The 23,630-nt window shown below is 43.5% G+C and overlaps 1 protein-coding gene across 5 annotated transcripts in view; it reads left to right on the top strand.

Annotated features, from left to right (window-relative positions):
• Positions 1 to 9,245: 9,245 nt before the first annotated feature.
• DNMBP (dynamin binding protein) overlaps positions 9,246 to 23,630 on the top strand; it is a 134,690-nt gene continuing 120,305 nt past the window's right edge. For 2 of the 5 annotated variants that reach the window (XM_063727708.1, XM_009245705.4), the window contains exon 1: positions 9,246 to 9,422. The gene's annotated coding sequence lies outside the window, so the exon portion shown is untranslated. Of the gene's footprint in view, positions 9,423 to 12,872; positions 13,038 to 16,264; positions 16,347 to 23,630 lie in introns of those variants that run through there. The other 3 variants (XM_063727709.1, XM_024253968.3, XM_054522768.2) reach the window with 3 other exon arrangements.

Below are 23,630 nucleotides of genomic sequence, written 5' to 3'. Positions count from 1 at the left end.
GCTACTTTCTATTTTGGACTAACTTTCTAATTTTCTATTAAGGACTATTGGTAAAATACAATTGTTATCCACTATCACCATCAATTCGTAAATAACACCAAAAATTAGGAAAGATATAATCTCAGGATAAAGAAGTCTTGTAAATGAAATTTTTCTCATCTTACTAGGGAATAGTAAATCTTCCATCTTAGACTGGCATATTGAGCCAGTAGTTTAAAGATGAGACCTTTAGTGACATATAACTAAAAATTTTTATGTAAGGATTTCAGACATAGCTGGATTGAGGTGCCTAAGTTAGGTGGTATGGAATCTCTCTCCATTTCTTGATTTCATTGTCTTCAGTAGTGACTTCATTCTCACATAGTCTCTCTCCATGAGGCAAGGTGAACAACAGCTCCTTTTAGCTCACCTTCTCTCAGCTATCAAAAGACAAATTTACAACAAATTTAGATTAAAGATCGAATTGGCTTTTATTTGTAATTCTAGAATTGGGCAACAACTCATTCTATAACATAGAATGAGTGTTCAGATGAGCAGAGAAATTTTGACTTTATAGGCAGAAAAGGGCTGAAGAATGCAGAAACAGAACAAAAACTGATTGGTTGTTACAAAGTTACTTTCCTTATAAAGGTTAAAGCAGAGGGGGGCGCTTCATCATGCTTCCCAAAACAGGCCTGTTTGGGGATTTGGCTATTATCTGTTTCTTGCTTGATTTCTTGGAAGATCAGATAAATAGCTTAGTTTTGGCTTGGTGGAAACTTCAGTATAAGTAACTCCATTTTGGTTTTATCTGTTAAGCCTAGTGCAGGAGCTCAGTTCCACCCAATGGCCTCCTATAAATTTCATTTAACACAGTTTAGCAACAAACTATTGATTCTTGAGCATGAATCTCAATAGCACAAACTGGATTATGTGCCTATCTCTAAAACTACCACAGTGACTCTGATTGGTCAGTCTGGGGTTATATGATCACTTCTGGGTGCTGGAATGGAAATATGGGGGACTGCAAGTATAGATGAGTTGTTTCCCATAAAAACAAACAAACAAAAAATCCCTGGGAGATCAAGGCAGGCAGATCACTTGAGGCCAGGAATTCGAGACCAGCTTGGCTAACATAACAAAACCCCGTCTCTACTAAAAATAGAAAAATTAGCCGGGCGTGGTGGCACATGCCTGTAATCCCAGCTACTTGGGAGGCTGAGGCAGGAGAATCACTTGACCCTGGGAGGCAGAGGTTGCAGTGAGTGGAGATCGTGTCACTGCACTCCAGCCCGGGCAACAGAGCGAGACTCCATCTCAAAAAGAAAAAAAAAAGAGGAATGATGATTGTGGACAAAACAACAAAAGAGCATTATAATTTTGTTGAATTTAAGCATCATTTTGATTTTACTGTGACTTTTTTCTGTTTTATTTATCTTTCATTGACATATAATAATTGTACATATTTATGGGGTACAATATATGTATACATTGTATAATTAGCAAATCAGAGTAATTAGCAAATCCATCATCTCAAATACTTATACTTCTTTGTGGTGAAAACATTCAGAATGCTCTCTTTTAATTTGTTTTTATTTATTCTTATTTTTTATTTTTAAATGGAGTTTTGCTCTTGTTGCCCAGGCTGGAGTGCAATGGCATGATCTCAGCTCACTGTAACCTCTGCCTCCCGGGTTCAAGCAATTCTCCTGCCTCAGCCTCCCAAGCAGCTGGGATTACAGGCATGCGCCACCACACCCGGCTAATTTTTTTGTATTTAGTAGAGACAGGTTTTCACCATGTTGGTCAGGCTGGTCTAGATCTCCTGATCTTAGGTGATCCACCCACCTCGGCCTTCCAAAGCAGGCGTGCGCCACCGTGCCTGGCCCTTATTTTATTTTATTTTTTTGGAGATGGAATCTTACTCTGTTGCCCAGGCTGGAGTGCAGTGGCACAATATTGGCTTACTGCAACCTCCGCCTCCCAGGTTCAAGTGATTCTCCTGCCTCAGCCTCCTGAGTAGCTGGGATTACAGGTGTGCACCACCATGCCCAAGTGTATTTTGTATTTTTAGTAGAGACAGGGTTTCACCGTGTTGGTCAGCCTGGTCTCAAACTCCTGACCTCAGGTGATCCCCCTACTTCGGCAAAGAAAGTCACCCCTTGGATCCATGTTCACCCTGCAGGAGGAGGGAGAAAAGGCATCTTTGACTTCCTTTTAGATTGTCCCATGTGAGCCCTTTGGGATGAAGTCCATCCTGGGCACTAGATCAAAGGAATTGAGTGAGTTTCCTTAAATCCTTTCTGGAATCAGATGAAGAATAAATAAATGAAGAAATAAAGTGACCACAATTTTGTTCTTTTTAAAAATATTCAAATATAGTGTTTGAAACACACTGTAGTTTATAGAAGGCTTTTATTTTACAAGCGAATAATTTTTTTTTAATGTCAGACATTGGTACATTACTAATGTTGTAGCAAGGTTTGAGGGACGTACATCTCACACATCAGCCTCCCAAGTAGCTGGGATTACAGCCACGCGCCACCATGCCCGGCTAAGTTTTGTATTTTTAGTAGAGACAGGGTTTCAGCGTGTTGGCCAGGCTGGTCTTGAACTCTTGGCCTCAAGTGATCCACCCGCCTCAGCCTCCCAGAGTGCTGGGATTACAGGTGTGAGACATCGTGCCCAGCCATGGTTTTTACTTCTGAGTGTGAAATAATTCTCTGTTTTCCAGTAAACCAATTCAAGCTTCTGCAAGTAGATAGGAAGAGGAGTCCCTAGGCATCAGTATATCAATATATTAAGAACAGCCCTGAAGATAAACATGATACAGTCTTTTCTTTAGAATGCAGAAGATTTCTTATAGGGTCTGTTCTCTTCTAGTAAGAACAAAACAAGACCTGGTCTTACTCTTGCCAACCAGGGTCTGTCTCTAAATGAAACCAAATGGCCTCTGTTGTCTTCTAGGAGTTGGTCTTGTCCTAGTTCAAGTCCACCAGACAGATGCCCTCTGTGAAAACCATCCTGACTTGGCCGGGTGCGGTGGCTCCGCCTGTAATCCCAGCACTTTGGGAGGCGAGGCAGGTGGATCACCTGAGGTGAGGTCAGGAGTTCGAGAACAGCCTGGCCAACGAGGTGAAACCCCATCTCTACTAAAAATAGAAAAATTAACTGGGTGTGGTAGTGGGCGCCTGTAATCCCAGATACTTGGGAGGCTGAGGCAGGAGAATTGCTTGAACCCAGGAAATGGAGGTTGCAGTGAGCCGAGATCGCACCATTGCACTCCAGCCTGGGCAACAAGAGCGAAACTCCGTCTCAAAAAAAAAAAGAAAAGAAAACCATCCTGACTTCTCCTTTCCCTGTGAGATCTGATCACCAATCTTCCTCTGTCGATCTCTTTTCAACTTGAATTCTCACCGTTATGAACCTTGGCCATGAGACTCCCAGGTGCATTGTGTCAACATTTTGATGAATAGTTGTATTTCCATGTGATGTCTGACATTTTAGGATGCAAACCTATGTCTTCCATGTTCTATCACTAGGTTGTTGGAGCACATCTTCTTTAATAATAGAAATAAGCATATATTAACAGCATTTTATCTATACATCCCCTCCTCCCCACCGCCCTGGAATTTGGTCCCCTGGCTATTCCAGGATGAACGGTTAGCTGACATGGCATGAGCAAGGCCAGCTTTGATTAGTTTCAGCAGCTCGCTACTCTCATCTGCTTGCCATTGCAAACAACAGCTTATGGCTGTGATATGGTGCACTGTGGGGGGAAGCCAGAGGGAGTTGCCTTTGATATGGGGCCAAGCCATGCCAAACTGTTAGTTCATGGTGCAGCCCCTCATAACCGTGATAGAACTTCAGTTACAGTATATCCTGACAGGTTGGATTTCAGTTCAGACAAGAGCTCAAAGGATGACACACCCAAATAGTTTTAATCAATTAGATGAATCAAAATGTGAATTGAGCCATTCTGTGTTTTGGTTTATTGAGGATTATTCAAGGGGAAAAACAATGTACTTTTTAGTTTTAATATGACATATACAGATATAATCCTTATTGTTAACAAGGCAGTTCCACACACATTTATCTCGTTTGTTTATTTTCATTTCAGTCCCTTCATTTGGGGATATTTTAATCATGTCTCAATACATCAACTTATCACAAAAATCAATCTCTTTGCCATGGCTCACCAAACCAGGAATGACCTACATACTGTTTGTTAGTTATTATTTGGCCGTGTGCAGTGGCTCATGCTTGTAATCCCAGCAGTTTGGGAGGCCAAGGAGGGTGGATCACCTGAGGTCAGGAGTTCAAGCCCAGTTTGGCCAACATGATGAAACCCCATCTCTACTAAAAATATAAAAATTAACCGGGTGTGGTGGCGCATGCCTGCAGTCCCAGCTACTTGGGAGGCTGAGGCAGGAGAATCACTTGAACCTGGGAGGCAGAGGTTGCAGTGAACCAAGATTGCACACACTATTGCACTCCGGCCTGGGCGACAGAGCGAGACTCCATCTCAAAAAAAAGAAAAAAAAAGATGGTTATTATTATTATTATTATTAACAGACATGGTCTTGCTATGTTGCCCAGGCTGGAGAGCAGTGGCTATTCACAGGCACAATCATAATGTGCTGCAATCTTGAACTCCTGGGCTCAAGTGAGCCTCTCACCTCACCCTCCAAAGTAGCTGAGATTACAGATGCGTGACACTGCACCTGGCCCTGTTTGTTTTCTAATCTCATCTCATAAAACTGCCTCCCTGGTTCACATGGCTTATTTTGTGTTTCTGAAACTTACTAGATGGCTTTCTACTTCAAGATTTTGCACCTGCAGTTTCTCCTGCCTGAAGAGCTCTTTACATGGTGATTCTTTCTCTCTTTTTTTGAGATGGGGTTTCACTCTGTCGCACAGGCTGGAGTGCAGTGGTGCCATCACGGCTCACTGCAGATCGTGGGACTACGGGCTTGAGCCACCACGTCCGGCTTGATTCTTTCTCATTATTCAAGTTTCAGGTAAATGTTACATCCCCAGAGGGGATTTCCCCAACTATCTCTATATTCAGAGAAGGCCATCCCTCACTTTGGCCTTTATCAGCCTAGATTCCTTATCTAAACCACATGACATAGAAGCTGTGTGGAGTGAATTGTCTTCTTAGTTCTTTCAAGGACTGAGTATAACTTGTACCGTTCTGGTTGCTGTTGGGGTCAGGTGAACGTCCTCTTCGCCCTCTGAAGTTTTGCTGAAAAATCAAGTCACAAAAGGCAGATTAATTGGAGAAAAGGCATACGCATCTGTTTGACAATAGTTTTATGTGACACGGAAGACCAACACCCCCAATGGGGTGCAGAAGCTTATGTATCATCTTGAGGATACAGAAAAAATGGTGGCGTGGATGCTGGCAAAACAGGTTATGGGGGGGCGAAGAAGAGGAATTCTATCGAGGGCAATAAATGATTACTAGGGAGAATTCAATGAACTTGAGGAACTTCCAAGGGTCTGGGACAAAGTCTGTTGGGCCCGCAGACCAGACAATGGTTTGTGACAAAAGTCTGTCCAGGTTTATTGACAGACTTTGGTCTTCCTTCTTGCAATGTGGGTTCAGTTAATTAAAACTCAGGAAAGAGACCAGAGATAATTGTTTTTCTTTGGTAGGTCAGGACTTTGGACAGATAAGGAAACTTCAGAGAATACTATGCTTTGGGAGAGACAGTGAAGAGGGGCAGGTGGGGGGAGGTTGAGAGAGACCTTGAGGCTGCTTTTTCAGCTCAACATGTACAAAGCACCCTATTTTAGGGTATTGGTTTCTAAGCCCCAACATTGCATAGGAGAGAAGTTAACTCAGTACATAAAACAAATGCCTAGGGCACTAGGCTTTAATTCTCTATGATCTAACCTATCGCATCAGTTGGTTTGTTTCCTTCATAACACTCAACTACACCCCATGATTGTCTGGATTATCATTTGTTTATTTCTTTATTGTCTGTTACCCTGCTCTAGAATGTGAGCTCCATGAAGGCAAGGATCTTGTCTGTGTTGGTCAGCCTGAATGCCAAACACCTAGCACAATGCCTGTTACATCACAAATGTACAGTAAGAATTCATTGATAAATGAAAAGTATAAAACCACCTTTGCAAAATTATAACTGAGGAACTTATGAAGTGAAAGAAAGCAGACTTAACTGACCCCATCTTGCTTCTAACCTTTAAGTTGTCCTTGTTCATTCCTGGGCATAGGCTGAACTAACTTTGGGAAAGAATTCACTTCATGACTCTGAAACAACATTGATAATAGCCCTTTGCCAAAAAGACCCCCTTCTTGCCTGGGGACCAGTCTGCCTTTGCAGGACTAACAAATTAGCTACAAGATTAGAAATTACAGTTTAAGGCCGAGAGCGGTGGCTCACACCTGTAATCCCAGCACTTTGGGAGACTGAGGTGGATGGATCACTTGAGGCCAGGAGTTTGAGACCAGCCTGGCCAACAATGTGAAACCTCATCTCTACTAAAAATACAAAAATTAGCTGGACGTGGTGGTACATGCTTGTAATTTCAGCTACTAGGGAGGCTGAGGCACGAGAATCGCTTGAACACGGGAGGTGGAGGTTGCAGTGAGCCGAGATTGCACCACTACACTCCAGCCTGGGCGGTAGACTGAGACGCCGCCTCAAAAAAAAAAAAAAAAAAAAAAAAAAAAATTACAGTTTAGGGGTCATGCAGCCTCTGACTCCAAGAGCCTGAACCTCCCAAATTGCTCCTGGGATAACATCACTATTGCAAAACCTAAGATCAGTGTTTGAGATATTTTGCAGACCCTGCACTTGATGGATCTGCTGACACCACCCAGACCGGTAATCTGGCTCAACCAGTTCTGCATTGCACCCAGGAGCATAAAACAGCAAGAAAACCTCATTTTGACCCCCTATGTTTCCATCTCCAACCTGACCAATCAGCACTCCCCAGTTCTCAAGACCCCACCAGCCAAATTATCTTTAAAAACTCCACAAGGTCAGGAGATAGAGACAATCCTGACTAACACGGTGATAGTCCGTCTCTACTACAAAAATACAAAAAAAATTAGCCAGGTGTGGTGGCGGGCGCCTGTAGTACCAGCTACTTGGGAGGCTGAGGCAGGAGAATGGCAGGAACCTGGGAGGCAGAGTTTGCAGTGAGCTGAGATCACGCCGCTGCACTCAAGCCTGGGAGACTGAGTGAGACTCCGTCTCAAAAAACAAAAAACAAAAAACTCCGATCCCCAGGCTGGGCGCGGTGGTTCATGCCTGTAATCCCAGTACTTGGGAGGCCGAGGAGGGTGGATCACCTGAGGTCAGGAGTTCAAGCCCAGCCTGACCAACGTGGTGAAATAAATAAATAAAATAAAATGCTTGATTTTTCATCTGAATTTCATATGGCATACTTGACTCCAAACAACATTAGAAAGCTACATCCACAGAAAACAAAATTGTAGGCAACTGAATAATAAGTTATTATTATTTTGGCTAATAACATTATCCAAAAATAAAGACAATAGATTTGCAATGTTAATTACTTTCTTGAGGAAAGAAAAGTCACTTGTTTTAAAATATTTATTTATTTATTTATTTGAGATGGAGTCTCGCTCTGTCACCACGTTGGAGTGCAGTGGCGCGATCTCAGCTCACTGCAACCTCTACCTCCTGGGTTCAAGCGATTCTCCTGCCTCAGCCTCCCGAGTAGCTGGGACTACAGGCACCCGCCACCATGCCCAGCTAATTTTTTATTTTTAGTAGAGACGGGGTTTCACCATGTTGACCAGTAGGGTCTCGTTCTCTTGACCTCGTGATCCGCCGAAAAGTCACAGTTTTACAGGCAAATGAAGCATTTGCTAAGAATTTTAATGACTCTCAGAACGTTGACATTTTACTACAAAATGTTCTCTTTACAGTGTTAACATGCTTCAAAAAGCAAAGGAAAAAAAACAGTATGCTGGTTTCTCAAAAAATTAAACATAGAATTACCACATGATCCAGCAATGCTTCCAAAAGAATTGAAAGTAGGGACGCAGATATTTGTACCCCCATGTTCATTGCAGCATTATTCACCATAGCCAAAAGGTACAAACAACCCAAATGTCCACGGAAAGATGGGATAAACCAAAGATGTTATATACGTACAATTGAGTATTATTCAGCCTTCAAAAGGAAGGATATTCTAATGCATGCTACAACATGGGTGAACCTTGAAGACATTATGCTAGGTGAAATAAGCCACTCACAAAAGGACAATCTTGTATGATCCCACTTATATGAGGTATCCAGAGTAATCATAGAGACAGAAAGTAGAATGATGGTTACCAGGGGCTGGAGAATGAGGAGTTAGTGTTTAATGGGTACAGTTTCAGTTTGGGAAGATGAAAAAGTTCTGGAGCTGGATGGTGGTGATGGTTGCAGAACAACGTCAATGTACTTAACGCCACTGAACTGTACACTTAAAAAGGATTAAAATGGTAAATTTCATGTGATGTATATTTAACCACAAGTTTTTAAAAAGCAAAGGAAAGGAGAAACATATACAGTATGGGATGAGATTTGTGAAATATTTATTTTTGTAGTGCATGCACAGTGACAGACTCACCGCCTTCTTCAGAATCCCCTAGGTAGATTGCAGAAACGTGAGGCGCAGCAATTCCAGCAACATAGCCAAGCTGTGTAACTTCGTGATCTTTAACAAACAACGGGAATACTGCGGGGATTCAGAAACTGAGTTGGAGGAGTTCTCTCAGCCCTGCCCAGTTCTTGCTTTCTGTCATTTCTTGCTCTCAAATTCTCAAAGATGTCCTGAGAGACTTTCCTCAGAAAAAAATGGGACAGATAGAGGCGAACCCCAGCGAGTGTTGTGTGGCATAATAAGGGAAACTGCCTTGGGGTAGCAAAGAGGACAGCATTACACGCAGACAGGAATCGAGTTGGACTTCTCTGAATGGAATTTTGACTTTTTTCTAGGTTGGAGGGTGGTGTCGGGAGTGGGGGAACAGCAAGAGGGGAGGAACTTGTCCGCAGCCGGGGCTGCACGTAGGACTGCGTGAGGCCGAGGCCGGACGAGCCGTGTCGGCGCGCTGCGGCGGGGGCGGGCCCCCGTGCCTCAGTTTCCCCGGTGGCCGTTCTGAGCGCGACGCCCCTCTGATGTCGCGAGGCGAGCAGGGCCGGGCCGGCCGCCAGGGGGCGCGAGCATGGGGCGGGCCCCGGGGAGGTGGGCGCGCGGGCAGCGGAGCTTGGCGCCCCCGGGGCCGCGCGGACCGCGCCGGCAGAGGCGGAAGCCTGAGCGGGAGGCGGGGCGGCGCGCTGACTCACACGGGATCCACCCGACCGCTGCTTCCAGGGGCGGAGGTGACAGCGGGCCGGGGACGGGCGGCTGCAACTGCCTGCTGCGCCGAGGGACAGCCGGGCGGCGGAAAGCAGGTCAGAGGCCGGGCCAGGCCGGAGCCGGGCGGGAGCCGGGCGGGGGCCGGGCGGGGAGCGGGGGTCGCGGTCCGGGGCCGCGGGCGGAGGGGACTCGCACCCCGAGAGACGCGCCGCGCGGCTAGGCCTGTATCGGCCCCTTCCCCGCGGCGGCGCTGCGCTCGGTGGGCCAGGAGCCCGCGAGGGACAGTGGGGCGCCGCGGGCCCCCTCGCACTCCTGTAGTCCCCGGGAGTTGAAGGGGTGGTCAGAGCGCTGTGAACGTGGACTTTTCAAGCGGTGTCAAGCCCAGGGCTCTTTCTCTGCACCGCCCTGCCACTCCAGCAATGAGGCGGAATTTTGAGAGCTGGAAAAAGAGTTCAGCGTTAGTCCACCCCCCTTATTTTACAGATGTTCGGAGCCTTACGGCATAGGAGGCCGTGATTCTGTGTCAGGGAGACAGAGACAGATGGCTTCCGAAGCAAGGGTTAGACCTGTTCAGCTGGTGATGCAGCTTTGGTGATGGTGGAGTTTTGCAGAAACCCGCGGACACCCGCGTTCCTGCTGCAGGCACAGATGTCCACCGGGCATCAGTGTCTCAAAGGGTGGTGATGCTGTCACTTTGGCAAAGGAATATTGAGCTTACCAAATAGGCCGGGGCCTGATGCAGATGAGGAGTATAGACTTAAATTTTAAGTGCAAAAACAACTTTAAATGCAGTTTCATTATTACTGCCTGTCTCATTTGTACTGTAATGAAGGGTGAATATTTTTGGCACTCACTTATTCTGGAATATGGGTAACTTGACTTTAGGTCTGTTTTATAGTAATTCTTTTACACAAATGTGAAGATCTTGTATTAAAACGCTTTCATAACTAACGATGCTGTAGCATGTGGCAGGCGAGTGGTAACGCTAATATTTAGGGTTTGAGCATAGTCTAGCTCTGCTTGTTTACATAGCTGAGTTAAAGGGATGAGCAGGACTGATTAATCTGTAGTAGTTTTTGCAAGACTGAAGTACCTGACAGCATTCGGGGATCATTTCTCAGTTGGTGTTGCGTTTATTACTTTCACAGCATGAATACCGTCACGGTGATCAGCAAGTTAGTTTATCCTTTACCCATTTTTCTCTAAAATATTGAATTAAAGGATCTCTAAGGTCCTCTTCTGTCTCCAGAGTTCTCCGATTTTACCTGTTAACTTGAAACACGTCACTCATTGTGACAACAAAAATGTTTTAAGAAGAAAAGATTTTTAGAATTCTGCATAATGGGGCATAGCGAATCTTCAAATTCATTATTATTCTCAGCTCTCTCAGTCACTTTATCAGGGTTGGGCTAAAATAAGTGAAAAGTGACTTTTCAAATTGCAGATACTTACGTGTTAAATTCACTTAAATTCAGAGGCTGCAATGGAGTGATTTCTGGAGGGTGGAGAGTAGCTCAAGTCTGGCTTGGGCACGGGGTTCGTGCAGTGCCACTGATAACTTTTGCAATAAGCCAAGAACAGTTTGACTCAGAGAATGTGATAAGTTGACTTTTATACAGTGTTCATATTGTGTATTTTTTGGCTGAGATAATAATAATCTTCATAAACGATCTGTTTAAATATGCACCAGTTATTTATTTGTCTTGTAGCCCCAAGGCAGGGCATTTCCCTCTACGTTCCACCAATCTCTGCCTCTTTTCTGGCTCCTGACTTCAGTTGATCCGCCTGCCTCAGCCTCCCAAAATGCTGGGATTACAGGCGTGAGCCACCGAGCCTGGCTTTTGTCTTATTTTCTAGGTTTAGTATTCTGTTGTTTCTAGAGTCAGCTAATGGATTACCTACAAAATGGTATTATTACGAGATTATCTCCTGTGAAATTCTCGAATGTGCTTGATCATCTGCCAAAGCATCCTTAGAATTCATTCAGAATACTTCTGGAAAGTTTTGCAACACCAATTCAATTAATATGAAATAGTTTCTTATTATACCCACTCTGGAAAACATCTGAATAAGCTAATTTTCAAGATTGGTTAACTTAGTCTTGTTGGTCAGGAGTTAATTATGAGATATTAGTTTCTTGCCTGGAAAGGCAGAAAGTTCTTAAGTAGCAGCAGTAAAATGAGCTCTTTAATGAAAGAGCCGTTAAACAAACCAAGGTGTTAACTTTTAGTTGTGTTCTTTATCCACCCTGCTATGAAAGGCAGCTGTGGGAGGTGAAATAGAGTAGCTAAAATGTATTGTTTCATTTTGAGATTTCTAGATCTTTTCTTCTGACTGAAGGACGTGACCACCAAGAACTGAACCAGCACTTGAGGGCAGGCACATAGGGCATTGTGTGAGGAGTCTGAAGGCATGGCTTTTGGTCCTTACCTGTTTATTCACTGAACACATTCTCACTGAGCACCTGTGTGTGCTGAGAGGGTGGGCACCTGTGTGTGCTGGGAGGGGGAACACCTGTATGTGCTTGTGGGGGGCACCTGTGTGTGCCGGGGTCGGGGGAGCACTTGTGTATGCTGTGGGTGCTGGGAGGGGGAACCAGTTTGAACAAAACAGACTAAGCCCTCGTGGAACAGACACATTCTAATCGGGTGGAGACAGACAAATATGTGAATGCATAGGTCAAAGGATCGTAATGCTATGGAGAACTTTAGAGTCAGGAAAGGCTAAGAGTGTGTGTGTTTGTGTGTATGTATATATGTGTGGTAGGGGATTTACTTTTTATATAGAGGGGTCAAATAAAGCCTCTACTGAGATAACTTTTTTTTTTTTTGGAGACAGAGTCTTGCTCTGTCACCCAGGCTGGAGTGCAGTGGCGTGATCACAGCTCACTGTAGCCTCAACCTCCTGGGCTCAAGCGATCCTCCCATCTCAGCCTCCCGAGTAAGCTGGGACTACAGGCTTGTATCACCATGCCTGGCCAACGTTTGTATTTTCAGTAGACACGGGGTTTCACTATGTTGCCCAGGCTGGTCTGGAACTCCTGGCCTCAAGCGATCCACCCACCTTGGCCTCCCAAAGTGCTGGGATTACAGGCATGAGCCACCACACCTGGCCTAACTCATGATGGGAGACTGGAAGGAAATGAAAAGTGAGCAGGAGGCAGTGGGATGAGCATGTTCCAAACCCTGGTGCAGGAGCATGCTTGGCATGTTAGGGGCGGCAAGGTCATGGTGGCCGGTCAGTGTGGATGTGGGTTGGGGGGAGGTGGCAGCAGATGAGAGGGGATGGGAGTGGGGAGGGCACATCAGTGTAGGTCATTGTAAGGATTTTGGCCTTTACACTGAGTGAGGGAGAAGCCGTTGGAGAGCTTTGAACAGTGAAGTTGATGATGACTTATGTTTTAAAAGGATAACTCTGGCTGCTGGGTTGAGAATAGACAGGAGGAGGACAAGGGCTGAGTCAGGGAGACCTTTTCAAGCTAGAGCTGTGTGACTCACACCATAATTCTTCCCTGAGTCTTCGTTTCCTCATCTGTGAAATAACTGGGCCCTCTCTAGCTCAAGAATTTTCAGTTTTCAAGTAGTGCAGGGTATTATTTCTACAGGGAGGCAAGAGGATTACGTGGGAAGAGGTTCTGAAAGTAAATCGCTTCAGATGACCTGAAAACTTGACACCAACCTGCCTGTAGCTGAATCATCCCAAATCAAGAGGTAATCAGGTCTTTTTCAGTCAGGTTGTCAGGTCATGAGAACAAAAACACTGTTTCGTAAATATTCTCTGCTCATCCCTTTTGTACTTTGCTGATCCCTGAATTTTCCCTTCCTGATTGAAAAAGGATGAAAAGCTGTTACTCATCAACAGAACTGGCAACCAGAGTAGCTTTTGTTGTTTGGAAAATTGGGAACTTTGGGGAAGGAAACAATTCTGTGTTTATCGTAGGTCATAAGAGTTTTTCTTTTACAACACGCAAGGAAGCTAAAAGATTGGTTTTGTTGTAGAATTCCCTTGTCGCATTCAGCTCATGCCTCACAGGTGTTCATTCTTAATGCATTGCATGTGTTTCCTTTTGTTTATGTAGGAGCTTGCAAAGTGGGAATGTTTGTTTTATGTGTATGTACCTTGATTTATAATGCTGTAATTCATTTTCCTTTATGTAGTGTTTTTTGTTTTTTTTTTTTGGTTTGTTTTTTTTTTTTTTTTTTTTTGGAGACTTTTGAGACAAGAGTCTCACTCTGTTGCCCAGGCTGAGTACAGTGGCGAGATCTCAGCTCACTGCAGCCTCCGCCTCCCGGATTCAAGCCATTTCTTGCCTCAGCCTCTTGAGTAGCTGGGATTACAGTCATGCGCCACCATGCCCAGCTAATTTTTTTGTATTTTAGTAGAGACGGGGTTTCACCATGTTGGCCAGGCTGGTCTCGAACTCCTGACCTCAGGTGATCCGCCTGCCTTGGCCTCCCAAAGTACTGGGATTACAGGTGTGAACCACGATGCCAGGCCTCTGAGTAGTGTTTTTAAGATCCATCTATATTGTTATGTGTCTAATTCTCTGCTTTGGAATGCTGTGTTTATACCCCATGCTGTATGCATCCATTGGTTTTGCTTTATCTGCTCTCTGTATAGTGAATGGTTGCTCAAGTTGTTCCTACTCCCTAACACCATAAATATTGCTGCAGTGAACATCTTCCTACATGTCTGCTTACAAAGCTGTATAATATTTCTGTGGAATTGCTGGATTATAGGCTTGCAGAGACTGAATTTGATTAAATAGTGCCAGATGCCTCTCCACAGTGGCTGCCCCAGTCTCTGTGCCTCTGGAAGTATTCATATTTGAGGACTCCTGTATCCTCATGTCCCATCAGCACTCACCTCTTTCCAGCTCTCCATGTTTTTCAGTCTCATAAGCACAAAGTGATATCTTGTCGTTTTAATTTATATTTCTTTGATGACTAATGATTTTGAGTATCTCTTATACAGATAGCTTCCTCTGTAAATTGCTTATTCATATCTTTGGCATTTTCTGTTGGAATTGATATCTATTTTGTTGCTGTTGACTTACAGGAATGATTTTATAATATAGGTATTTATTCCCTGTTATGTTTAGACTTTGCAGATGTCTTCTCATTTGGGCATCTTGTCATTTGGTGATCAGATCTTCTCATTTAGTTTTCGTTTTGTCTTTGCCATCCTTTGATCAAGAAATATTTTTAATTTTGATGTAATCAAATAGATAAATTCTTTGACTTGTGGTTTATGTTTTTGGAGTTTTGTTTAAGGAACTCTTCCTGAACCCTAGGTCATGTCTGTGACTTTAATCTCTCTAGGGCCCACATTTTCATGTGTTAGATAGGAATCCAGCCCTATTTTTCTCCATTTAATGACCCAGTTTTTCTAATAACATGTCAACAAAATCCATGCTTTCCTCTATGAAATTATGGTACCTCTTTCTCATTTGTGGTTTCCATGGATACACTTGTCTGGCCCTAAGCCTTTATTTTGTTCCATTAGTCTGTCAGTTCTTACTTCATTTTTTTTATTGCTCTAATTTTATTACAGTGACTTTGTAGTATGTCCTAATGACTGGCACAGCAAGCCATTCATCTTAAAGTTTATTTAGCTCTTCCTGAACCAAAATTTATTTTTTCCATATAAAATTTGGAATAAGTTTACCAGGCTACCCAAACATTATATATACATACATACATATATATTTATATATATATATTTTTTTCTTTTGAGACCTTGTGTCACTCTGTTACCCAGGCTGGAGTGCAGTGGCACCATCATGGCTCACTGCAGCCTCAACCTCCCAGGCTCAAGTGATCCTCCCATCCCAGCCTCCCAAGTAGCTGAGACCACAGGCATGTGCCACCATCCCTGGCTAATTTTTTTTTTTTTTTTTGTAATTTTTTTTAGAGATAGGGATGCCGTTTGTTGTCCAGGCCAGTCTTGAACTCCCGGGCTCCAGCAATCCTTCTGCCTTGGCTTCCCAAAGTGCTTGGATTACAGGCACGAGCCACTGTGCCTGGCCAAAAAATTATATTTTTGAGGAATTTTTATTGGAGTTTATTGAGTTTATAAATTATTTGAGGAGGGTTAACATCTCTATTTATTTATTTATTTTTTTATGTGCCATGTTGCTTTTTTATTTTTTATTTTTCTTTTTAAGACAGGGTCTCCCTCTGTTGCCCAGGCTGGAGTACAGTGGTGCGACGACAGCTCACTGCAGCCACCACACCCAGCTAAATATTTTTATAAGTTTTGTTGTTGTTGTTGTTGTTTTAATAGAGATGAGGTCTCACTCTGTTGCCCTGGCTGGGCCCTGGCCAGTAACTCCCGGCCTCAAATGGTCTTCCCACCTCAAAGTGTGCTGGGATTACAAGTGCAAGCCACTGAAATAGTAACGCATTCCATCCAAGAGCGTATAATGTGTCTTTCCTTTCATTCAGCTCATTTTTCTTGACGTTTTTATAATTTTGGAAATAATTTAAAACTAACAGAAGAGTCCTAAGAGTATGTTTTCTTTGTATGCTTTTTCCCCTGACCCCTTTAATTGTAGACATCATGTCCCTTTAATCTCTAAATACATGCTTCGTCAGTTCTTTTTTTTTTTTTTGGGACGGAGTCTCGCTCTGTCGCCCAGGCTGGAGTGCAGTGGCTCGATCTCTGCTCACTGCAACCTCCGCCTCCCAGGTTCAAGCAATTCTCCTGCCTCAGCCTCCTGAGTAGCTGGGGCTACCGGTGTGTGCCACCACGCCTGGCTAATTTTTTTTGTATTTTTGGTAAAGATGGGGTTTTACCATGTTAGCCAGGATGGTCTCGATCTGACCTCATGATCCACGTGCCTTGGCCTCCCAAAGTGCTGGGATTACAGGCCTGAGCCACGGTGCCCAGCCCTTTCCCGTTCTTATACTTTTTATTTGTTTTTCTTTCCTTACAGCATTGGCCAGGACTTCTAGAACTGTGTCAAAACAGCTGCTACACTAACGGGCATCTTTGTCTTGTTCTCAGTCTTAAAAAGAGTGAGTCTAAAGATTTCCTATTTCATATAATGTTTGTTTTAGGTTTTGTATGTAACCTTTATCAAGTTTTAAGGTATTACCCTCAATCCTAGTTTACTGAGAGTTTTCATCATAAATAGGTATTAAGCCTTACCAAGTACTTTTTCAGGATCTGTCCTTGAGGAAATAAGATGGCATCAGGAAGGCTGTATACCAAAATCCTAACGCTATGCTGACTTTGTTTCAAGCAGAAGATATTTATTACCCTACGTATATAATTTATGGAAAGCATCTCAAGATTCCAATACAAGTTAATTTCACCATTAGGTCAGCGTTTTCCTCCTGGCATTAAGAGTCAGAGTTTAAATAGCTGATGTGAAAATGAGCGAAAGAGCCATACTCAGGATGATAACTTTTGTTGTCAGCATGATTGTAAATATAAGATATGTAAAATTATAGTTTCCTTACTCTGTGGATCGGTCTTTACTCCAGGTATAAATCTTACTAAATTATATCTCAAGAAATATTGAGGTGGCTCATCAGTAGAGCCGTAGATAGCTGTTTAGCAGCACTAACTGCTAGGGTGTTGGGCAGTAAATTCTCGTGGCCAGCTCTTCTCTTTCTTTTTCTTTCTTTTTAGACTAGCCATTTTTTTTCCTAATTGTAGAAATTATACCTCTTTATTATAGAACATTTGTAAAATATAGAAAAGCAAATCTATAATCCTGCCTTTTAGCACCAATCCCTGTTAAAATGTTGGTTATTTCTCTGTCTCTGTTTTTTATTGGGGTGGGGGAGCATGTTGAGGAGGAGAGGGCACTTAACATTGCACTATATAATTTTCTATCACCCTCCTTTTTCAGGGCTAGATCATTAACTCATGTTCATTTTGCTTTGATTGGCCCTCTGGGGGAAAAATCAATAGAAAACTTATAATTAACTTGTAGCAGTGGGGTGATAGCTTGCTCCTCTCTTGGAACAGTTTATGCCTGAGGGAGCCTCCGTGCACAAACAGCCCAGAGTCATTGTCAGAACTTGGAGCAACCCTAGCCCTAAGCCCAACAGACCAAAAACTAGCTTAAGGATGTGGAGGGGAGAAGTACTTTTGAGGTCTCTTTGCTTCAGTTCAGTACCCCCAGGTTGTCACCTTCCTTATCTAGACCACACTTGCGTTAATCTTTCAGAAAATAAATAGAATGGAGAAAATAGTCATTTATTTTCTTTTGACTGGGAAAACCTAGCACAGGCCGTGTACGGTGGCTCACACCTGTAATCCCGGCACTTTGGGAGGCCAAGGCGGGCGGATCACTTGAGCTTAGGAGTTCAAGACTAGCCTGGACAACATGGCCAAACCCCATCACTACCAAAAAATACAAAAACTAGCCGGGCATGGTGGCATGTGCGTGTAGTCCTAGTGACTTTGGATGCTGAGGTGGCAGAATTGCTTGAACCTGGGAGGTGGAGGTGCAGTGCTTGCAATACTGCACTCCAGCCTGGGCAACAGAGTGAGACCCTGTCTCAAAAAAAAAGACAACAAAACCCCATCACAATTGTTTTGTTTCCCTAATCACTTTTTGCTAGTGTGGAAATGACAGAATTCATAGGTGAACATCCCTATGGTGAGGAGATTCAGTGTCTACCTGCCTTCCTTTCTTACTCTCTATCCTTTTTTTTTTTTTTTTTTTTTAAGGAGACGGAGTCTTGCTCTGTCCTCCAGGCTGGAGTGCAGTGGTGCCATCTCGGCTCACTGCAACCTCCACCTCCTGGGTTCAAGCAATTCTCCTGCCTTAGCCTCCCGAGTAGCTGGGATTATAGGCACGCACCACCACACCTGGCTAATTTTTGTATTTTTAGTAGAGACGGAGTTTCCCCATGTTGGCCAGGCTGGTCTTGAACTCCTCCCTCCTGATCTGCCTGCCTCGGCCTTCCAAAGTGCTGGGATTACAGGCGTGAGCCACCGTGCCCAGCCCTTTTTTTTCCCCAGTGTTCTTTGGTGTTGAAACTGAAATTCCCATTCCTGTACCCTGCTGTGTGTGGGGTTTTTTTTTGTTTTTTTTTGTTTTTGCCATAACAGGTGTCACTTTCTAAAACACGATGGTCTGCCTTCCTAATTCCTCAAGGAGAAAATTCTTCAAGGGCAGGAATCTTTGTTTTGTTCCCTGTTCATAACCCAAGCTCACCTCGAACAGCGCCTGGTACCTGATGTGCCCTCAACAGATGAATCTATAAGATGAATCAACCTGTAAAGAAGTCACACTGTGATCCAGAGAAGGGTCATCTAAGGGAGGGGTGAGAGAAGAAAGCTCTCTTAGCTTCCTTTCAATGCATAGGTTCAGCAGGCTAGTAGAATTCCCATTTTTGTCTTTGACATTGCAAATGAAACCATCCACCTAGACACAGAGAAATTAGCTCTCTGCATCTGTTCTAGCCCCTCCTGTGGAGGCTGCATTTTCCCGAAAGTAGCATGTGAATGTTTGTGTTGCTGACAAACACATGGACTGGGAGAGAATAATCAGCACTGACATTCTAGCCGTGGGTCTGGGCCCAGCGTGCATTCTGCATTGTTTTCATGAGGTGATTCTCTTGGGATAAATGAGCCTGCCCCATCAGCAGAAAATGTTGCAATGGATGTGCCGAGTTATGCTTACCTCCCCAGCCTCACACCCCAGGTCCTCCTGCTTTCTAGTTGGTTCTTCCCTCCCCTGCAATGTGGAAACTTTTTAGCTTTTCTGTCATTTCTGAACAATAAGTATTCTGAATGGTAAGTATTCTAATCTGGTTCAAAATTGTTATGATGAACAGTTATGCCTTGCATACCTGGTCACTGTTTTCTAAAGCAAAGCTTCAGATTATATTAATGGCACTATAAAAAATGCTAAAAAAAAAAAATAAAAAAGCTGCCACAAATCCACCATAATGGTGTTCTTGAGGCCAGTGTCACACACCCAGTCTATCCTGTAGAGGCCATTGCTTGGCTCATATTCCTGAAATACTGCTTTTGTTTAATATTCTACTGCCTGACACTTACCAGTGCCTACCACCTCTCCCAGTAAATTTTAAACTCTGCTGCCTGCCTGGCCCTCAAGTCTGGCCCAAATCCACTTATATAAAGTAGTTCCTGCTTATCCACAGGGGATACGTTCCAAGACCTCCAGTAAATACGTGAAACTGTGGATAGCACCAACCCTACATATACTCTGCATTTTCCTATACGTACATACCTGCGATCAAGTTTAATTTATAAATTAGGCGCAGTAAGAGATTAACAACAATAATAAAATAGAATACTTATAACACTATATTGTAATAAAAGCTATGTGAATATGGGCTCTCTTGCTATCAAAATGTCTTCTTGGTGTACTCACCTATTTTTGGACCGCAGTTGACCATAGGTAACTGAAACTGTGGAAAGTGAAACCGCAGATAAGGTGGGGACTACTGTGTGTAACAACAACAATAATGTAAAAAGAGCAGCTCATATTTTAGCTACCATACTGCATGCATTGTCATTTAATTGTAAAATGATTTTATGAGGAAGTTGCTGTTAGAATCTTCATTTTATAGATGGAGAAACTGAGGTACAGATTGTAAGAAACTTGCCCTAAAGTTATACCACTGTTAAGTGAATAGAATTAGAATTCAAACTGGTGTCTGTTTACCTCCAAAGCCCGTGCTCTTAACCATCTTGCCATAGTGGGCCCCAGGTAAATGAGTGCCTGAAGACAGTGAGTGACTTGTATAGTCCAGCAGTTACTGAGGTTGTCCTTTTTCAGGGTATGCGAGACTAACTCACCAGCACTCAGTTAGCTGTGGAGGGAAGGGAGGATTCTGTCTGGAGCTGGAACTGCTCAGGGAGCCCCTCTCTGGATTCTGCACTGACAGCTGCAGACAGAAACCACGTGGCACCTCCGAAAGGAGAAAGCTCTGAAATCATCCAGGTAGCATTCTTTGACTTTTCAATCCTTTTTTTTTTTTTTTTTGAGACAGTGTCTCACTCTGTCGCCCAAACTGAGTGCAGTGGTGTGATCTTGGCTGACTGCAACCTTCACCTCCCGGGCTCTAGCGATTCTCCTGCCTCAGCCTCCTGAGTAGCTGGCATTACAGGCATGTGCCACTATATGTGGCTAATTTTTTTTGTAGTTTAGTAGAGACGGGGTTTAACCATGTTGCCCAGGGTGGTTTTGAACTCCTGAGCTCAGGCAATCCACCCACCTCGGCCTCCCAAAGTATTGGGATTACAGGCGTGAGCCACTGTGCCCAGCCGTTAATGTGTTTCTTAAGTGGCTTTTAATTAATGAATTTATGGTTTTCCTTTTTTTTTTTTTTTTTTTGAGACGGAGTCTTGCTCTGTCACCAGGCTGGAGTGCAGTGGTGTGATCACGGCTCATTGCAACCTCCACCGTCTGGGTTCAAGTGATTCTTCTGCCTCAGCCTCCCGAGAAGCTGGGAATACAGGCATGTGCCACCACGCCTGGCTAATTTTTTGTATTTTTAGTAGAGATGGGGTTTCACTGTGTTAGCCAGGATGGTCTCTATCTCCTGACCTCGTGATCTGCCCACCTTGGTCTCCCAAAGTGCTGGGATTACAGGTGTGAGCCACTGCGCCCGGCTTTTTTTTTTTTTTTTTTTTTTTTTTTTGAGATGGAGTCTCATTCTGTCGCCCAGGCTAGAGTGCAGTGGCGTGATCTCAGCTCACCGCAGCCTTTGCCTCCTGGATTCAAGCGATTCTTGCGCCCCACCCTCCCAAGTAGCTTGAATTGTGGGTGTGAGCCACCATGCCTGGAGTAGAGATGGTTTTGCCATGTTGCCCAGGCTGGTCTCGAACTCCTGAGCTCAAGTGATCCACCTACCTCAGCCTTCCAAAGTGCTGGGATTATAGGCGTGAGCCACCGCATCTGGCCTCCTTTTTTAAATTTAAATTTTTTGCTTGCAATTTATTTATTGAAGAAACTGGTCGTATATTCTCTAGAGTTTCCCACATTCTGGATTTTTTAAGGGTGTCTGATATAACTTTGCTTTTGTCTCTGTAGTGAGTTAACTTACCCTTTAATCTGTTGGTCACTGCAGGAGGTTCCAAGTTATTCAGGCCTCCATAAATAGAAGGGATTCACTGGCCCTTGTAGTTTGGTCTGGCCCCAAGGTCATTTCTGAGGAGTCTTTCAAAATGTTCCAGGTGTTAGAGAATGACATTATCAACAGCAGGCCATCTCTAGTTGAAAACATTCTGCCTCAGAAGGAATTTTACAACTGCTATGTGGAAAGGCATTTTCGTGTTCCCTAGAGTTAGGGGAGAAAATCGTTAAGAGAATAAGTACCCTGGTTTTCTTCTTTTAGACAGTGCTTGTTGCTTTAAGGATTTCTGGGGCTCAGTGCCAGAAACTCCTTGGGATATTATTGTCTTACAGTTTAGATCTGCTTATCAGGAAACGTCTGAGAATCCCTAGAGGGTCAGGGAAGAGGAGGATGAGTTTACATTAAAACCAGACTTTGTTAGTGCCTGTTAGAGTCCCGTATTTTTGAGCAGCTATATGGGCTGTGGAACATAACACTCATCCATATGTTTTTCAAACCCATAGTTTTAATTACTTGTTCTTTTTGCTACCAGTGTCTAGATGTTGTTCAATAATTATAATATCTGGACTGCTGTAGACACGAAGAAATCCATTTTGTTGTATTTTTCTTTTAGTTTTGCTGCCTTGACCTGCTAGTCAGCTGTGATAGTTCTGCGGGGTAGTGAGTCAGTATTAAAGTGAAAAGAATGAAAATTGTTGAAGTATGCAGCTGTGCTTGGATTTATTTAGTGATTTGAAGGGTAGAAGAATAAAGTATCTCAATGTCAATATTTTCATTTAAAGTCAAATGATTAATAAGTCAAGACTAAAAACCTAAGCTAGAAAAAGAAAGACATTCAATAAATTTATTATAACCCTACTTAATACTTGTATTAGTATTTTACTAGCTGGTTATTTTAAGTAAGGATTTTGCTTTGATTAAAGACGTTGAAAACAGTTATGAAAATCTTTTGGGTTGAATTTTATTTTTTTAATGTAGTTGAAGTCTTACTTTGTCACCCAGGCTGGATTGCAGTGGTGCGATTTTGGCTCACTGCAACCTCTGCCTCCTGGTTTCAAGTGATCTTCATGTCTCAGCCTCCTGAGTAGCTGGGATTACCGGTGGGTGCCACCATGCCTGGCCAATTTTTTATTTTTAGTAGAGACAGGGTTTTGCCATTTTGGCCAGGCTGGTCTCAAACTTCTGACCTCAGGTGATCCACATGCCTTGGCCTCCCAAAGTTCTGGGATTACAGGCGTGAACTACCGCCCCCAGACTTTGGGTTGAATTTTACCAATATGTTCAAACTTTATTCTTGTATCCCATAGGTGGGATTCAGGCTTGGTGAATATTCTCTTCTTGTGATTCCAAATGCTTAAAAATTAAAATATAATTACTATTCACAGTAAGTGTTGATCAGAGGTGATTTGCTAGTTTACTGATTGTTTTCCCTGCAGTGATCAGCTAACAATAAAAATAGCACTTCATGTTCACAACTGTTTACAGGTAGCAATAATACATACAGGAGATAATGTATTTGAAAAGCAGTCTGTAAATGTAATTGTACTGTAATAATGTGTCCACGTGGCCTTGCAGAGAACTGCCCATTGTAGATCAGTGCTCACTGTGCCTGACGTGGCAGCACCTGGGTGACTCCACTGTCCCTTCTTGAAGACAGACGTGTTTATTATTTTGGCAACAGCCACTGGCCCCAAAAGGCAAAGATAATCAGACAGTGTTTATATAGTTGCTCTTCCAGATTAAGTTTGTCACATTGTTATAGAATAGTCTGTCTCTCTGTGTGTTCACTTTTATTTCTGTCCGTCATAAGACACAGGTGCTCCAAGTCGTGTATCTGCAACCGCTCTGGCCCACCAGCACTTCAGAGCTCACCCCATGAAATGCCCCCAACAAGCCTGTTTGGTCATGACTTAAACAAAATTGGATGTCTTTTTCCTAGATTCCCGTGCCAGTATTTTGGTGAGGCTGGAGCTTAGTGTATATGGTAGGTAGAGGGTGTCAAGAAATGAGGTCAAACTTGTATGCAGGGACTAGCTCATGACAAGCTTTGTATGATCTGCAAACAAGTTTTAGACACTTCCTGCAAGTGATGGATGGGGGAGCCTTAGAGGAACTTCAGGCAGTAAAGATGTATAAGATTTCGGTTTTTGCAAGGTGCGGTGATCATGCCTGTAATCCCAGCACTTCAGGAGGGTAAGGTGGGTGGGTGGCTTGAGCCCAGGAAGAGACCAA

The sequence above is a fragment of the Pongo abelii genome, chromosome 8 (assembly GCF_028885655.2).
Source record: "Pongo abelii isolate AG06213 chromosome 8, NHGRI_mPonAbe1-v2.0_pri, whole genome shotgun sequence".
Lineage (NCBI taxonomy): Eukaryota > Metazoa > Chordata > Mammalia > Primates > Hominidae > Pongo > Pongo abelii.
Note: the sequence above shows the minus strand (reverse complement) of the source record. Positions and strands in the feature narration are given on the sequence as shown.